The following is a 7407-nucleotide window of genomic DNA, read 5'->3' as shown; positions in this document are numbered from 1 at the left end:
AGGCTCGGTCTTTAATTCAAGGTTTTCGCCAAAAGAGTGGTGAGACTCTAAGTGCGACATGGGACCGATACAAAGAGTTTCAACGTCAATGCCCACACCATGGGATACCCAAGTATCAACTCATTCACACTTTTTATGGAGGTCTCACACCTCAAGGGAGAACAAGCCTAGACGCCGCGGCCGGCGGTCCAATCATGAACAAAGGAGAGGATGAAGTGAAGTGCATCATAGAGGAGGCCGCAAAGAATTATGATGATTGGTATGAAGGAGAAAGGGGGGCTACTTCTAGTAAGGGTGTCAACAACCTTTCTACCCAAATCTCCAAGATGGCTAAGCAAATGGACGAATTGATGAAAGAAAATTCCAACCCTCATGGTAATACCTCCCCTTCAACCAAGGGAGACAATGGTATGACCACTTCTTCCCCCTCTTCTTATAATAAAATGCCTCAAGGATGCATGTTTTTCTCTAATTGTTAAACCTATGATCATGATACCTCCCATTGTGTGTATGCTTGTGAAGTTCAACCCCCTCCCCATGAACATGATGATAATGTGGAAGATGTCAATGCTATGAATTTTTCTCCTAAAATGGGGAATATAGGGAACTTGAGGCCAAACTCGAATCATATGGGGAATTGGAATCAAGGTGGAAACCGTGGTTGGAACCAAAGTGGTGGTGGTTATGATAACCAATACCATGGTGGGGGAGGCCCTTCCAATTTCAATGGAAGAGGCTACTCTAACCAAAGGGGGTATGGTTATCAAAACCAACAACCTAATTCCCGATACCATGACCATCAAAATCAAAATTTTGGTGATCAAGGTAACATGGGAAACAATCAACAAAGCAATGTTCCTAACCAAGGCAGCGGAGGCAATAGGGGTCAATATGCTTCTAACTATGCCTAAACCAATAGGCCTCCGGGTTTCCATCAACCCCAACTTCCTCCACCTCTACAACCTCTTCAACTTGAAGCCCCTCCAAATGATCCCGTGATGGCTAAGCTAGAGGCCATAATGAAAATGCGTGAAGAGGATAAGAGGAGGAATAAAGAAGATAGAAGGAGATATGATGACGAGGGGTGAACTAGGTCATTGGACTAATCCTCCTTAAGCTAAACAAAATTTATAAACACTCAACTAACCTAAATACAAGTATAGAGGTAAGTCAAGGGTCGAACCCAAAGGAACGGTAATGTCTAAGTGCTTCCAATTATGTGCCTAAGCTAGGTCGAAGTCTAAGGATAAAAGAGGACACTAACAACTACTAAGACAAAGAAACCAAACAAATAAAGTGCTAGGGATTAGGATTCACTTATAATAGCAATGAACATAGAAAATTGGGATAAGAATTTTACTAAGTCAAGCAATGTGAGGGAAGATCAATTATGCAACCAAAAGAGCATATCAAGCTATTCACCTAGAGGTCTAACTAGCGTCAACTACGATAAACTCTAGCTAGGTAACATCACAAGACACCTCAATCGTGTAAATGCAAGCCACAAATCAATGGTCCGTATCAATGTGAACTTACAATGCAATCTAGTGTGAATAACTAGGGTGATCAAGCCTAAATCAAACACACACATGCACATAATCAATTAACCAATTTAATCACATCATCAACTCCATCAAATTCCCCAATCTACATCAATTCATTACATAATATAAGTTTCACCAAATCCCTAACCAAACAACTACTCTAACAACATCATCAAGTCAACAAACAACTAAAGAAATCAAGGATCAACAATCTAAGAAGAAAATTACACTAATCAAATATCAATCATCAAATTCCAATCAAAATCAAACTATCCAAACATGAATACTAAACAAAACAATAAATGAGATAGAGTCAGGCCGTTTCTGAGATTTCGGAGGCCCGGGGCGAAAAAATATTTGGGGCCCTATATAGTAACATAATTTTTAAAAGAAACATATTTTCAATTAACTTTTTATTATTGCTTTTTAAACAAATAATCTAATTTTACATGTTGTAATACTAAAAGTATAGTAATAATAAATTTTGTAAAAAATTTAAATGTTGTAAAATACATACTATCTATTTAGATACAAACGTCTCATCTACCAAAAATAAAATAACATTAAGATCTTCCCTATCCCATAAATAAAATTGCTCGCTTATTTTTTTCATGATCCAATATCTTAGTATTCTTACTGTTATAACCAAAATAATGTGATACAAACAATTTAAAATAATAGAGCGAAAAATTAAAATTATATTATTCTCCGGTTTTTTTTTTTTTTTTTTTTTGACAACAACTTTCTCCGGTATATAATTGATGAATTATTATATGAAAAATATATGAATAGATCTAGTTTTGAAATATGAATTTCAAATTGGATAAACTTTCAAATGTTTAAACAATATATATTATAGTTCATATCCAATTTTAGTAGGTCTTTGGTAGTATAAGTTTGGTCTATTTAATAAGACAAGAAGAAAAAAATTGTGTTCCTGTGAATCATGTCAATAAAATGAAGAATAAATAAAATAAAAACCTTAAGTATATACGGAGTACATTTTTTATGGTTTATAATGTTATGAAGTTGGTTCCTAGCTAAACAAAAAAAGTATCTGGGGTATGTAATGAGGAAAAAGGGTTATTAAAAAGAAGCAAAAAAGTACAAGTATTGAGTTTCGAACCCAAGAGCTGCCAAGCTCAATGTAGGCTATTCAGCCACCAGGCCACTGAAAAAAACATAAATATATTCGCTCGCATAATGTATATAAGCTTACTCTTATTGACTAAAAAGCTAAGGAAATTGGGCCTCTCTATCCATGGGCCATGGGCAGGTGCCCCGGTTTCCCTAGGTCTGCTATGGCCCTGGGCAAAAACGTCAAAAACCGAGCAAGAAGAACCCACGGCAGCGCACCCGCACAACAGGGGAGATGTGCCCGCACCACTGTGAGGTGCACCCGCACCTCCATGTGGTGCGCCTGCACCACCCTGGTGTGCGGCCGCACATAGCTGGGTTTCTTCGATTCTTCAAAGCTTTGAGCATTTGCGATGGGTGCATGACTGTAGGCGTCGTTCGAAGTGCGCCTACGTTTAAGCATAGTGGTGAATATGCTTGGCACTCATAGGAAGTGGGAATCGACATTACGATTAGGGACAACGATTATGGACAAAGCAAAGTAGGGAGCCGCCAAAAAGTTTTTAAGGAACTTGTAAACCGTTCACGGATCATAAAAAGGCAACCACGAAAAGGGACAACGAAAGGCAACAACGATTGACCCGTGAAGGTTACACCCCATTCATAATCCATAAGATTATTAACTCCATATGGTTCAGAACCACGAAATGAGGATCGGGGATGATGGTACGAAGTGAGTCATGGAGTCACATTCGCCCGTATTGGCCTCTACTCGATTCTTATTATGAAAAGTATTCCTGTGATCTCAAAGGCATGCAAACAAAGATTCAATTTGCTCCAAACTATTATTAAGCTAAATTGGTTGAATATTAATGCAACATATAATTCTAAAATATTTGTGACCACTTGATTAAATAACAAGATTAAAGGAACCTAAACCGGTTGTCCAAATTTTCTTATTAAGCGTTATATTCAATTACATATTCCCTTTAACATGCAATATGGTGATCATAAATAATAATAATAGAATCAACATTAATATTGGAAGCAATTCAACAATAATAGCGTTAGTCAAATCAAATAATAATAACAATCATGATATTAGCAATATAAAATAATATAAGTAATTAAATTAATTACTCACACTCCGCGCATTCCTTTAAATTGCTACATCATGAATAAATTGTTAGTAACATCAATAAAAAATATAAATCAAATGGAAATTAAATTAAATAAAAAGTGGAGTTGATTTGGTCCAAACCCTCAGTTAATTCTACCTTACAAGCCTTGGTTCAAGGACATAACCTCGGGTTAAATATGGACTCCTTGGAGTGCTTAGGGGAAGAATGATGTAATTAGGAATATAGGTTTGAGGCTTAGAATATAAGAGAAAGAGAAGAGAATGATTTTTGGTAGAAAAGAGAGGAAGAGAGAATGATTTGATGATCAAGCTTGTTGATGATTGAAAAAGGGGAGATATGACCTCTATTTATAAGGAAAAAAGAGGGGTCGAATCAAGAAAAGATAAGAATTCGAATCGGATAAAACTCTTGCGATAGACAACAGTTTTTGCGGTTTTTGTTTTTATCATATCTTTTGATCCAAAAATCGGAATAAGATGAATAAGATACCGTTGGAAAGCTCTTGAAGTGTACTTTCTAACCCAATCAGAATAAGATTAAAATATTTTGTAGAATAAAAGATATGACCGAAATAGTGCGACGGTATCAGTTTTGGATAGAGTTTCGTATTTCTTTTATATCTTTTTCGTTATAGCTCGGAATTACTATTATAATATATCATTGGAAAGATAATTTCAAGAGCTATCCAACCATATAAAAATCAAATAAAAACTATGAAGCAAGAAAATAATATCTGACAATCTTTGAACGTCTTTCAATTCGAATAGAATTACTAGAGGAGTTTTATTCTATTTCAAACTCTTTAATCTTATCTTTTCAAAAAGGATAATTAGGATCTTTTAGAAACTTATAGAAGCTTCCAATTAATCCTAATTGGATTAGGAGTGGGATTAAATACTTTGGACCCTCCACATGATCATTGGGTCGTAGGTAAGGTGGGCTTAGGTTCGGTTTAGATCCAGTTTAGTGTTTTAGCCATAACTTATTCGTTATAACTTGGATTTGGGCTTATAATATATCGTTGGAAAGAACTTTCAAAGCCCCATCCAAATATTTAACAATTGGACTCAGATTATGGACCAAAATAAACTGATATAAACGTTTTATAAAAGGACACGAAATGAATGATTTTAATGGACACGAAATGAATTATTTGGGCTTAAAGGCACGAAAAGAGGAAAATAAGTTATGATTTGGGAAAATAGGCTATGAATTGTATTGGTTTATGAAATGTATTGAATGAAACATGGATTTAAGCACTCTAAAGATTACATACTCAACCCGACCAATAATGGCGGTAAAAGGTTGTTCATCATTGGGTTTGGTTTTGGGGAGACATTTTTAGGTGTCTAGAATGACTTATGATGGTGATGAACACTAGAAGTGGCAGTAGCTAAGGCTTAATATTGGTGGGCACACACCCCCTTTGATGGCAGCACCGCATGAGTGAAAGGATTGGTGTCCTTCGAACAAGTGTATTATTCTGATAGCGGGTTCAGAATTATTAGAAAGCTAATATATTCAGTAAGGTCAAGTGATCGGAATGCCTGGGTGGAGGCCGCTTCCGATCAGTAATATTAATATAATTAATATTACAGCTTAATCTTGACTGAACCCTTTGGGTCACACCCAAGCAAATTATACGAACCGACTCGACGAATTAATTCGTCGCCCGAGTGTTAAATATTTAGACGTCGGTAATTCGAGCTTAGAGCGTCAAAACCGAGCGTCGGAAGTCGAGTCAAAAATAATAAAAAGACGAGACGCGCAAAATAATAATAAATCAACCATATTCCCAAAATACCCCTAGCATCGGAGTGCCTCGAGCATTCGAATGCTGGAGGCAAAAATGTCCAAGCATAGGTAGCTAGCAAGTGCACCAAGCCGAGCCTAGCATGGCTGGCTAGGTGCGTGCTAGCGCACCATGCTAGCAGCCACGAGCTAGCAGCAGCTAGCAGCCGCGTGCACGCGGCTAGCTGCCACAAGCTAGGCGTGCTAGCAGCGCACGCACTAAGCAGCCACGCACAGCAGCAAGCCCGCACCAAGTGCGTGGCTTGCGCGCACAGCATCAGCCCGCATCTTGGTGCGGGGCTGGGCTCGGGCTGGGCTCGTGGCTGGGCCATAGGGCCGGTTATAAGGGGAAGCTTGAATATGGAAGCAAGTGGGTAAGGACATGTGGCACAAGGAGAGTATTGAGTGGGGAGCAAGTATGGTCCCCTACTCTCCATGTGGTCCTCACCAACCCATTTCACATGGTAATGCCACTTGTAGATTTATTATTAGTTTGCAATTTTTAATTTAATTTAGCTTTAAATTAATTTGTGGAATTTCATGATCCCACATTGATGGGATAGAAATTCCCACTCATACTTTCCTCTATAAATACCAACCTTGGGATTTGGAGTAAAGTGCTTGAGTGGGAGTTAGAAAGAGCATTCCATATTTTGGAAAAATTCTTAAACTCCATTAACATTTAGGTTTTGGTCGGACCTTGCTAACTCCAAGGTAGCGGACCTAAAAAGTCATGTTCGTCCTCTGTGGGTGGATACCGTTGGAGGCACCGCATTTGCGGTGCTCAAGGCTTTCAAGTAAGAGCCCGTTTTGTGAGGGCGAAGCTTGCTTCAAGGGTATGATTCGTTCTTCCTTTTCTTGTGTTTATTTATTTATGTTTTATGGTTTTATTAATTACGAGTGGTTCCTTGGGTCGGGGTTGTTTTCGCGGTGAGTCGGACTCACCAAACCCCAACAGCGGTATCGGTGCCCCGCTCGTTTATTTTTATAATCATGTTTTTCAAGGTTTATTTTGGCTTATTTTTCTGGTTTAAGTTGCTAATTAGATTAGTAGCTCGGTTTTTTTTATTTTAATCCCGTTTTTAATGTCGAATTTGGCCCAGAATCCAGATTTTCGCCCAAAACTGGTGAATTTTGGGTGAAAAAGGTGTTCTGGGAAGGTTTTTACCCCTTTGGAACTGTGATTTTAGCCAAATTCTGACCAGAAATGCCTTTTTTGAGGGATTTTTTGTTTTTGACGAAAAATTTTAAGTCTTTTCTAACCTTGAAATTAATGGCATAACTTGTTGATTATATGGTTGATTATTTGCATTATATTCTGCATTTTTAAGTCCCCTTAAAGCACACTTACTTGATAGTATTTGATGCTTAAAGGTTGATTTATTTTCACATTATTGCAAACTAATTGCTTTTTAGTGTGAAAATTTTTGTTTTTAGGCTTCCTAAGTGTTAAAGATTCAATATTTATTTGTGATAAGTGATTGAAACTTTAAAAACTACTAAATTCCATGTTATTTTGTGTTAAACTTTGTTGTTTTAATCATTTTGAGTTGATTGGAAACATAAAATTTCAGTTTTTGTGATAGAAATTTGGTTATCTTCATGTTGGAAGATATAATTTTCAAGGATTCACAAAATTTAGATGTTGGAATTTTCATTTGAACATTAAAGTTCATGTTTTTCCAACTTCCCCTTACTTTGTCAAATTTTCAAGTTTATTTTAAATTGATTAAATTAAAAGTGAGAAATTGCCTCAACTTTGTTATTGCACCAAGATAAACCAATTTAATTAAGAATGGTTCTTGGAATTATTTTGGTTATTTGCACTTTGAAATTTTATTAAGTTGGACTTG

General features: G+C 36.9%; 1 non-coding gene across 1 annotated transcript; it reads right to left on the bottom strand.

The window, feature by feature from the left end:
• On the bottom strand, positions 1-106 carry LOC145612842 (small nucleolar RNA R71). The gene has a single exon (XR_014106757.1). It is a non-coding gene; the product is annotated as a small nucleolar RNA R71 (small nucleolar RNA).
• Positions 107-7407: the final 7301 nt, after the last annotated feature.

Source organism: Chenopodium album, chromosome 24, assembly GCF_948465745.1.
Source record: "Chenopodium album chromosome 24, dcCheAlbu1.1, whole genome shotgun sequence".
NCBI classification, from domain to species: domain Eukaryota; kingdom Viridiplantae; phylum Streptophyta; class Magnoliopsida; order Caryophyllales; family Amaranthaceae; genus Chenopodium; species Chenopodium album.
Note: the sequence above shows the minus strand (reverse complement) of the source record. Positions and strands in the feature narration are given on the sequence as shown.